The 11838-nt window shown below is 40.2% G+C and overlaps 1 non-coding gene across 1 annotated transcript; it reads right to left on the bottom strand.

The window, feature by feature from the left end:
* Positions 1 to 11388: 11388 nt before the first annotated feature.
* On the bottom strand, positions 11389 to 11460 carry TRNAC-GCA (transfer RNA cysteine (anticodon GCA)). The gene has a single exon. It is a non-coding gene; the product is annotated as a tRNA-Cys (tRNA).
* Positions 11461 to 11838: the final 378 nt, after the last annotated feature.

Below are 11838 nucleotides of genomic sequence, written 5' to 3'. Positions count from 1 at the left end.
AAAATATCAAAGTATGAAACAAGGAACTGGATCGGTGGATCAGTACACCAAGGATTTTCATGATCTCATCGCACAAAACGACATCCGTGAAAGTGAGAAACAGTTAGTGGCGATGTACATTGGAGGTCTGAACTTCCAATTATAAGATATGTTGAATTTTGTTGAGTGCTATATGGTGTTCGAGGTACACCAAAAGGCACGTCACTGGGAGAGGTTCACCCAAAGAAAGACCTTAGATAGGCCTAGTCCTGCGACTAGACCAGTAATGCGAGCCCCTATGGTCCCCAATGTGAAAGTTGCCCCACCCTACCATCACCCCAATCTGTTAAACCCACCTAGGGTTACGAGCCAGAATGGCTTGGTAGGAAACTAGGCTTGGACATCTAGTTCAAGCACCCCCATCAAGTGCTATACATGTGGGAAACTCGGTCATAAGTCCACAGAATATTATGGCAAAGCCTTGTTCATCGAGGGATCTCATGAGGAAGAGGATGCTCAATTTGATCCCAAGTTTGATCCATTTATGATCCGGAGATTCTTGGATGATGGATTGGTGCTTACCGAGTCCACATCAGTTTGTTCTTTGTCTTTGTATGGATTTTGGCCTTGGATTTGAATTGGTTTTCATTGTCGGTTTAGCTTTTTGGTCTTTTCCTTTAAATGATTTGGTCATTATATTAACTTTAGGCTGTTCAGTTGACATCACAACTTGTTTCTGACTCCTATGCTCTTTCTCAATGGTTATGGCTACCACAAGATCATCCAGGTAAATCTTTCCTCTACGGTGCTTGAGAGACATGCCAAAGTCTACCCAAGACTTAAGAAATTTTTCCGCGATGGTCATGACTTGAAACTTCTCACGAAGTTTCATATCAGCCTTAGCCAAACTATGAAGCAATAGCAAAAACTCATGTGCTTGTTCAGTGACCGACTTGCCCTCAACCATTTGATACTTCAAAAACTTGGCAACAAAGTACTTCTTAAGGCCTTGGTCTTCGGTATTGTATTTTTTATCAAGTTGATTCTATAGGGCTTTAGCAGTGGTAGAGGAGGAATTGTATATGTCGAACAAAGTGTTGGACAGAGCCAACAGAATGCAACCATGATATATATCATCATTCTCTTTCCACTCTACAGCCGCAGTAACAGTGCTGAGATCAGGATCAATATTAGAAATCGTAGGGCATTCGAACTCTAGAACAAAAATCAAGCCTATAGTCGTGAACCAAATTTTTATACGTTGTTGCCAATGCTTAAAATTTTGATTGACAAACTTTTCAGGCATACCAGACATGTCTACTTTCGGCATAAAACTAGATGAAATCGACATGCTTTGTATCTTCTCTAAAACTATTAGAATCATAAACAGTATCATGATGTAAATCATGATTACAATACAACATGATATGCATGTTTAACCATAGATTCAAACTGTAACAGGGTTTAATCATGTCAAGTATTATTGTATACCGAAATCCAAACGAGGATAACAGATCAAACAGAATCTAGAACAGAATAAGAACAACAATGAAAACATATTAATATTCTGTAATAGGCTAAAGTGTATAAAAATACACCCCTTAAAGAGGATTTGCCCTCACATAAAGTGCAAAAAGGGTTCAGCATCCTTCCCCTGGATATAATAGCCTCAACGATCTGAATCGATGCACTCTAATGGTAGATCACCCTTCGAAAACAACCTATGTGAATAATTGCTCTATAGAACTCTCCTTTTCAGGAAATGCCTCCGAGAAAAGCCAGAGAGAGAGGGCAAGAAAGAAAATACTGTAGGATAATTCTTAATGATTAAATCACCATGTACGATATAAACCCCACCACCATTTTGTGATTCATCAATATGGGACTATTCCAGATCATCAAAGTCTAAACAAAGGTACTATATAAAAGGAATGGTCCCAGAATTGTTTTTTTCTTTTAATTATTTCTTCATATCTTCTTACATCAACATCTCCCACTTCTTTAAGTTATTTTGAGATGTTTGTCAGGTTGATTTACTGCAGTTTGTGGAGGAATTTACTTCAAATGGTTCTATGCTCCGGAAGCTTAATTGTTTGAAGTTCATTTTGATTCGGAAGGAAGATATCTCATGATTCTGTCCTATTTCGCTTCTTAATTCTTGGTACAAGATTCTTGCTAAGGTGTTGGTTGAGCGACTCAAGTTGGTCTTGACATCCATCATTTATCCTTATCAATCGGCATTTATTAAGGGACGACTGCTCCATGACAGTATCTTCATGGCTAATGAACTGTTTCACTCATTGGCGGAGTCTGGTAATGCTTTTTGGTTCTTAAGCTTGATATTTTTAAAGCATTTGATACTGTGAGTTGGGATTTTCTGGAGCAATGCCTTTTGATACGGCCTTCCCAACTATTTTCATCAAATGGATTATGGAGCTATTGAAATTGCTGAGCATATTTTTTTGGGTCTATCCCTAGTGGCCTTATTTTACAACATGATTGGATGAATTGCCTCAAATTGCTGACCTTGGGGCCTCCCTTTCCAAAATTTTCTAAAAAGTGGTGTTGGTCTTGGAGATGCTGATTGGTTTTGACCTGGTGGGAGATCTAGAGGGAGCATAACAACGACAAGTGGTTGGATGTTCAAGGTGTATCTCTTTCTATTCAATCACATCTACTCTATGTGCTCGTGCTAAATGGCCATTTTCTGATATCAACTAGTTAGAACTTTCTCTTTTGGGTTCTTTTTCAAAAGTTATGATGGAGATGGGATGACGTGAATGCCGACTTTTGGCTTGATGCTTAAGGGTATGTTTGATGGCTTGTTCAGGAGTAGACTAAATGAACAAAAAAGATGGGTTTTGTTCGTTTTATAACAATTGCACCAAGTCCAACGTTTGTTTGGACTCGAATGTTGTAATCCAAATGTTCGTTGTTTGATGATGATATATGTACAACTTGAACAGTCATGGATAATTGGTCGGATTACTTCATTTTGGATCATATGACCTGATCCACACACCGTTTTACATATTTTAACAAGTTTATTATGTATTTTTACCTCGAATCTCGAATTGAATCCAAATACCATAACATAAAAGAAAACGTTTAAAATATAAAAATCTTGTATTGAATCTAAAAACTAAAGAACGTTTCATTCATGACAAATGACAACAAAAAAAAAACATTATTTTAGTTTATTATAGTGCCTCCCTTGCCAATTATGCCACCACATGCACTATTAAAAAGTACAAGTCACAACTTTGATGCAGAATTCACATCATCACCGTCTTCGACATGTAATTGAATAACATAAATTTATTAAGAAAAATGTACAAATTTAATATTGAATTGACAATTGTTGTGCAACCACGCCAGCAATAAAAAAAAACTCGTATTACAATGGTACCCTCTATAGTTTTGAAAGTATAAGTTTCATTGCACTAAGTATCTCACTAACACTTCTAGTTATCATAATGATTCTATATGTTGTTCCTAAAAAATCTTCATTGTTATGGGACAACTAAACACGAGTTCCAGATTGTAACTACAACTCGATGATTGCTCAACCTCCTTTGCCAATGATAGATCCAACTGTTGCATTTGACAAAAGAGATTGTTCTCTTTCTCATCTAATAAACATGCTCGCATTAGTACAAAATAGATTGTTCTCATAAGATGATGCAGTTCATCACATGCAGCACATGTCAACAATAAAGAAAAGATAAATACATATAAAATAAATAAACAAGCAATATGAAGAATGACATTTAACAATTCAAATAGCTTGAGAAATGATTCACTTGAACAAAAAGATCTCACAGAAAAATCTATTGTGTCTCGTCATCTCGCTCCTCTTCTTCAATCTTGATTTTGAGTGACCTAGCCCTTGCCCTTGCCCTCATCTTCCCCAAATTCCCCGACTCCCGACGATCAATCCAACATCGCCCAGCTTCTTCTCTGACGTCGGCCGAGCTTCTTCTCCAACACCGGCCAGCCACGCTTCTCCTCCAAGCCTTCGGCACTGCTCCCATGCTCTTAAGTGAGCGAGATGACGAGACACCGACCAAGCATGACGATGAGACACTGATCTTTTGGGTAATTTAACTAATCAAATATGTGCTAGTTTGATTTAATCAAATTATAGGTGGATTAGAGTGGATTGAAGTGGATTTAATCAAATCAACTCTGAAGTAGGATTGATCCTGACTTGAAACAATTCACTGCATTTATTTTTTATCAAATTTTATTTAAAATAAAAAAATAATTTACCCATTTTGGGGATAAATCCAGTGAGAATCCGATGATAGTGGTGAAGGAGGAGCGGTGCTGGTGGCGGTAGTCACCAGAGAGAGAGAGAGAGAGAGAGAGAGATGCATCATCGGCCTCGCCTCCCCCTCTGCAGGCTGCCTCCCCCTTTGCTAGCCTTGCCTCTTGCTGCTACACAGGGGAGAGAGAGAGAGAGAGAGGGCGAGAGATGGGTGCGCCCGTTGAGGCATTTTAACTGTGTTCCTTCGATCCTCGTTCTTTTTGTAACAACTGAGGGTGGACATTCTGTGCGTCCGCGTTAACAAATGTGATGCGCGGAAGACGCCATCAAACATACCCGATGATTATCTAGTATCATTGTTTTTGCTATTCTGATTTGTATTGTCTTCTTGTATTGGAATCGTGGCCATCCCTCGTCGCCTGGTTCCCTACCTGCTTTTTTATGAAGTTGATTATCTTTTCCCTAAAAAACAAAAGGGACATTTTATTATTTTATCGATTAAAATGTATTTTTTTATATATTAATATATGGAAACACTTTTTTCTTAGCTAAGTCATGGAAAATGTATTTCATCACTTATTCACTCTAACACGTTTGGAAGTGAAAAGATGGTAGAAAAAGTAAAAGAAATAAAGAAAATAGTAAATTTTTTCAACAGTTCCAAGCAAGAAAAGATTTTTCAAAAGAAAAGTTTTCTAAAAATTATATTTTTTTATAAAAAAAATCATTCACATGGGGTGGAGGAATTTTTCCTATCAAAAGTTCTCTTCTTCTTCTTCTTCTTCTTCTTCTTCTTCTTCTTCTTCTTCTTCTTCTTCTTCTTCTTCTTCCAGCTCATTGGAGTAAATAGAGAAATCTCTAGAGTTTTCTCCTCTTCTTCTTCCTCTATCTTCTTGCTTCTCCACCTCCACCTCATTGCAAATTCAATCTCTACATAGCTTATATAGTTCAAGATTTCTCAATATTTCATCATATCATGCATGAACAACTTTGTAGTGTCGGTAGCTAAGCAAGTGGCAAGAGCAGGCACGAAGATAACATATTACGAGAACTTGTCCACAACCACAATAATTGAGCTGCAACTCTGTGCCTTTGACAGACTAACAATGAAATCCATGGTGATGCGCTCCCATGAACGACTCAACACAGGCAATGGCTACCATCTATGTCGTCCTGCATCCGTGGCTAATAATACACACGCTTCAATAGTGTCAACGTCCTCTGCTGCCCTGAGTGACCAACTCAGTGTGTCATGGCACTCCTGTATCAAGCGCCTTCAAAGAGTGGTGTGAAGCATATCATCTTCAAACCAGAATCTTTGGGTCTTTCTTTCTTTTGTTAACGTGATAATCTGTTGGTCTATCAAATCATTCTTCAATTCTTCTTGAACCTGCTCAAGAAGATCACTTGTTGGTTGACTGGTGTCACCTTCATCTTCGTGCAATGCTGTGAGTTTTGCCTTTCAACTTAGGGCATCTGCAAGGATACTGGTCCTGTGAAGCTTATACTCAAGGACCATGTCAAATTCTGCAAGGAATTCCTGCTAATGAGCTTGCTTTAGACTCAGCTTCTTTTGAGTTTGGAAATAACTTGTCACCGCGTTGTAAATGCGCACAACTGCGACCCCAGAAAATAGTGTCTCTACACGCAGAGACAATGCACGATAGCTAACATTTTTCGCTCATGCAAAATGTACTTTTAATTTGCGGCTCTCAAAGGCAATGTGATGTCCTTGCAATAACACTCCTCTAATCGCAAAGTCACACATATCGATCTGCACTTTTAACGACTTATGGCAGTCAGGCAACTTTAGCACAAGCTCCTATTTCAACACATGCTTTAGTTTCTCAAAAACTTCTTGACAAGAGTCAGACCACACCTATGACTTATCCTTCTTCAGCAGATCAGTGAGCAGGATCAAAGAATATCCTTGAATAAATCATCGATAATAATTGGCAATTCTCAAGAAATGACACAACTTTGGGACTTTGGCAGGTGGCTTCCACTATTGAATTGCTCTGAGCTTTTGGTGATTCATCCTCAGCATGCCTCCTCCCATAATGTGGCCAAGAAAATGCACTTCTTTCTGGACAAATAGGCATTTCTTTCGCTTCATGTATAACTTATTATCCTTCAAAGTCTGAAACACAATCTAAAGGTATTGAACATGCCCTCTATAGAATTGTTATATACCACTATGTCGTTTAGGCAAACCTTGACAAACTTGTCAAGGTGAGAGTAAAATATCTTATTCATCAGTGTAGAGAAGGTTGTGGCGTGTTCATCAAGCCAAATGACATAACAAGAAACTTGAACGACCTACACCATGTCATGCAAGTGGTCTTGGCTTCATCCCCTTCGGTAATTCTAACATGCCAATAGCCTGATCATAGATCCAACTTCGAGAAAATATGAGCTTTACTAAACTTGTTAAACAAGTCTGTAATCAAAGGAAGTTGATACTTGTTCTTTACAGTCAATTTGTTCAATGCTTGGTAATCCACACACAAGCACTTTAACCCATCATGCTTCACATAGAATAGCATAGGTGCTCCAAAGGGTGCTTTGGACACTTGAATGATCTCAGCTTCCAACATGCCATCCAACTATTTATGCAACTTTGCTAGCTCGACAGTCGCCATGTGGCACAATGCCATAGCAGTTGGTCGTACACCCAACACCAACTTAATATCATGATCTACCTCTCTCTGCGGAGGTGGCTTCCTCGGTAGCTTGACGAGCATAACATCACCAAAGTCCTTCAATACTGGTGCTAAGACCATTGGGACATCATCAACACTCTCCTCTTTATCAATCTCGTGGATGGTCACAAGGAAGGTCCCATCCCCTTTCTTAAGACCTTTCTTCAACTGGAGCACGAACACTAAGCACTCACAAGGCTTCACCACAAGCAGTGTGGCAATCGTGCAAGGTTGCTTCTCGTCCTAAAAAATAACAACATTCAGATGAGGCATCGTCACAACCATGTTGCTTCGAAGGAACTCCATACCTAGGATGACCCTGAAATCATCCATTTGTGCTATAGAAAATGTGGCCCTACCAGACTAGCTCAGGATTCTCACTGGTGTATCATGGACAACCCAGTAAATAGGCTTGCCTTCATAGTTGACCGCCTTCATCTGACTCTCATTCTTTTCTCATTATAGCCCCAATCACTCCACCTATTCAAGAGAAATGAAATTGTGTGTGGCGTCTGTGTCAACCAATGCCTTGGTAAGTCGCCAATTCAGAAAGACTTCCAAGTACATCGGTTTTTTGCTCATAGGTGGCCTGACAACAGGTGTCACCTTCACTGTGTTCATTTGCATTGCTCTAATATTCGGCTACTCTATGGCAGCATGCTTGATTTCATCTTGGACGTCGTTTGCAGCTCTAGGCTCACGATTATCTTTGTTCCTTGAACCACGATTCCTGTTCGGACAATAATTTGCTCAGTGATCACCATGGCAGATGTAACAATCCCGACGATGACAATTTTTTCCTTGGTAGTTGTTATTTTTCTGCTAGTTATTGTGATGTCCTTCCTACCGACCATGATTATGATGGTTATCACCCTATTGGTTCTCATTACTAGCATTGTTCTCTCAGTCATTCATTCAATTGTTCCTTCTATTATTGTTATGACCATTTTCGAATTGTCTTCTTTGTGATATCGTATTGCGCCTATCAATATCAACGAGATTTTTGACAATAACAAGTGTCACAACAAGAGTTTGAGGGTCTTGTTGATTGAGCTCCGTAGCTGCTTACCCCTTCAATCTGCTTCAGGGTCTACATCTTGTTGTGTGCAATTCTACTCTCATTCTTGGGTAAAAAGATGTTGCATAGTTCCTTCTTGAGGACCTCACATGAATTTACAATAGGATGCCCATGCTCAATATTGCCTTTGAGGCATCTCTATCAAAGCATAGCGGCATTCGTAAGGTACATTATTACAGTGCACACCGAATCTGCACCTTTTATCATATATCGAGCCTTGAGGTACTGGTCCATCAAGTAAATAAAGTTTTCGAGATCTCTCAAGTTTCGAGTGCCTTTGTACTTTGGAGGCTCTGGCAACTAATATGTGGCCTCACATTTGTCGATGCTTCACCAGTTAGGGTGGTCCTCAACTGTCGCTCAAACTGATCATTTTTTCGTCGAACAACATCCAATTCAGTAGTCAAGATGTTAAGCATTTACAACAGATCATTGAACTTGGTGTTAAGACTTCCAATAGGGTCTTCATATCTAATGGCCAAATCTTCTATAAAATATTTCACTCGCTCTACTACAGTCTTGATTTCTTGGTCAAGCACGAGAGCTGTTACACGGTCATCAGCCATGCACTTGTATTTGAGAGAAACCTTACTACCTGAAGGAATATCCTTAGGTTTCTTCAAAGGTATTCTCAATGAAGAATGTCAAATCCTTGTCCCAAACTTCAACAAGGCTCTGGCACCAACTTATCACAGGCTAAACGTGAAGACTCCTGTGATGTGTCCTAGCGTACCCTAACATCAAAACGGCCTTTCAAGTGTATAGTGAAAATCGAGCTAAATATCATTCATCAAGCGTGTGAGCGCAATAGCACAAGTATGCATGAACACAATCACATAAGAGCAAAGAGACAAGAGAGAATAAAAGAAGGCAAGAAAGCAAAGACTTCTATTAACAAGTTAACAAGCACAAAGGGACCCTGAAATCACCGTCTACCCCAAGAGTTCTTAGGCCAAAGACATTACATTCACTTAAAGCAAACAAAAGAAGAACTACATAAAGCTTAGTGGTCCGAAACACCTGCAATGCATCAGCATAAAAGCCATTTGTACTGTAATCAAAAGCCATCGTGTTCAATGATGCTTGCCTCCCTTAAACTCCCAAATTTTGCATACATGTCAATTAGCGAATTCGTGACATAGACATCACGGCAAAATCATAATATGGAAACATGTGAATGGATCACTTCGCCTTTGGGCAGTGCCCCCATTAGAGGGCATCCAAGAATGTGAAATTGTTGTGTTCTAGATTGGATGATAGGAGCAGAGGATAGAGTTGATGACTTGCTAGCGACTTCTCAACAAAGAAGGATCTGAATAACCGAATATGATCCACATTTTTCGTTCGATGATGAGCATGGGAGATCAACAATCGCAGTGTCTCGCACGTGTATGGGCTGTGGGTGATCGATGGTAGTGGTGGCAATCGGGTCGGGTTGGCGTGTCAGCATACCTCAACCCGAACCCGACCCGTTTATTAAACGGGTCGGTGGTGGCAAACACAAACCCGACCCGTTTAATAAACGGGTAACCCGACACGACCCGCCAACCCATTTAATAAATGGGTTGGGTCGGGTAAAGGGGTTTTCAGGTTCGTGGGTCAGGTTGGCGGGTCGGGTTGACGGGTCGGGTTGACGGATCGGGTTGGCAGGTAGGCAGGTTGGCGGGTCGGGTTGACGGGCCAGGTTGGCGGGTTGGCAGACGAGTTGGCGGGTCGGGTTGGCGGGTCGACCCACCCGCCTAACCCGTTTATTAAACGGGTCAGGCGGGTTGGCATACCCCTAACACGAACCCGACCCGTTTAATAAACGGGTTAGGCGGGTCGACCCATTTATTAAACGGGTTCATTTTTTCCAAACCCGAACCCGCCTAAGAGGCGGGTTGGCGGGTTGTGTCAGGTTTTGCCACCCCTAGTGGTGGTTGGCACTTATGAGTAGAGATGTAAGAGAGGGAAGAGAAGAGGATGGTGGTTGGGTTTCCTCTGTCCCAACATGCACGTTTGAGTTCAACCAACGGTCCTGCTTTTTAAAAATTTGAATCTAAGGGAACTAGGTAATGACCCCTTTTTAGAAAAGCCCATAAAATACCCCAAAAAGTGCCTGGATCCCAGTTTGGCAAGGCCTATCCCATCCATACCCGAATTTTTTTCTTTCAAGCTGGGTTAGGCAGACCCCTACCAAAACAACAGCCACCCCATGTGGCAGAGGGATTCGATCATGGGCCTTCAGCATGACACAGGACCCAGCTTACCACTTACGATACCACATTGGTGGTACCCGATTTTGTTTTTCATTCTTATTAGCTGGGGATGTCAGTAGATCTGGTTCTATCTGATATCCAATCGGTCCGACTCTGTTTAATCGGATTTGGGAAGCCAACCAATTATAATTGGTTGCTGATATGGTTTTAATTTTTTGCTACCGAATCCGACAAATATCCAGAATTGATGGATATCTAAATCTGATGAGATGTAAAAACTAGATATGGTGTGAGCTTTTTACCATCTAAATCCGAATCCGTTTCGCCAGTATCCGATTAGTTGGATCTGGTATTGACCACATCTAATCCAAATCATAACCGTTTACATCATAGATACATTTGGATATGTAGGATGTTGATAATGGATGTATCCAATCCAAATCTAAATCTAACCAGTTCACAACCATACTAAGTAAAGTTGAAAGAGTCTGGCCTTTGCAGCCACCTTTAAAATTGCCGCATATTTTACACTGCCTGCCTTGATTTTTATTTATTTGTTGGAATCATAGTGTCACTATTTAAAATAATTGGTCCATACGCTACAGAAAGTTTCGAGAGAAAGCCAAGTAGGGGTGTCAACGGGTCGAGTTTTGTTCGGACCAGGTGGGGACCAAACTCCGATATTAATTTGAGATGTTGGTACTGGATTCAGACCCAGATCCAATCAAACTCACCATAAGAAAAACCATACCCAGATCCTATAAGGTCGATTAGGTTAAATAATATATTTTTTAATCTTTTTTACATTGAAAATTTTATGGATCTTAGTTGGGACTCAGGTCGAGCCTGGGTATGGTATGAAATTTTACAAACCATACTTGATACCATATATTAATTGAACCCTTTGATTCTGAGCCCGATTATAATTGGGCCTTTTTTGTTTATCACCAAATCCTGACCCTATAGGGTTTGGTACGGTTAGGTCTAGGTCAAACCCGACCCATTGACACCCCTAAAGCTAAGCACATGTAAAAATTTTATTAACTAAAAAAAGATAGAAACCCATAAATATAATATATGAATTGATATGAACTTGGGAAACTTGCTATATTTTGAGAAAAAAGATACGAAAACAAGTGGAAAGCCAAAAAGAAAAATAAAAGGGCCCAACCGGGTTCGAACCGGTGACCTCTTGATCTGCAGTCAAATGCTCTACCACTGAGCTATGGACCCGTTGGTTGAGATGGTGACTACAATATATTTAAGTATTCAGTATGCTTAATGTGGACCATCTGTAAACCCTAAAAGTCAAGTTCCATGATTTCCATCAGCGCCTGGCCCTACAAAATCATGACTGTTTCTGCCTTGGCAAAAAGTGAAGATTTTCAGGAGAAAATTTTGTCTGGATCTTATTCTTATATAATTTAAAGGGAAACAGTGACAAAGTGGCCAATACGTTTACCTTTTAGGCCCCGTCTGGTGGATGCTGAAATGGGAAACCTTTTTTTTTTTTTGAAAGGCAAGCTGGTGGTGTTAGGCAGAACCCCTACCAGTTAAACAAATATACCATTGGGTTTTGAACCTGCAACGTCCCAACACAAGGTAACGTGC

The sequence above is a fragment of the Nuphar pumila genome, chromosome 16, assembly GCF_984573655.1.
Source record: "Nuphar pumila chromosome 16, dmNupPumi1.hap1.1, whole genome shotgun sequence".
NCBI classification, from domain to species: Eukaryota; Viridiplantae; Streptophyta; class Magnoliopsida; order Nymphaeales; family Nymphaeaceae; genus Nuphar; species Nuphar pumila.
Note: the sequence above shows the minus strand (reverse complement) of the source record. Positions and strands in the feature narration are given on the sequence as shown.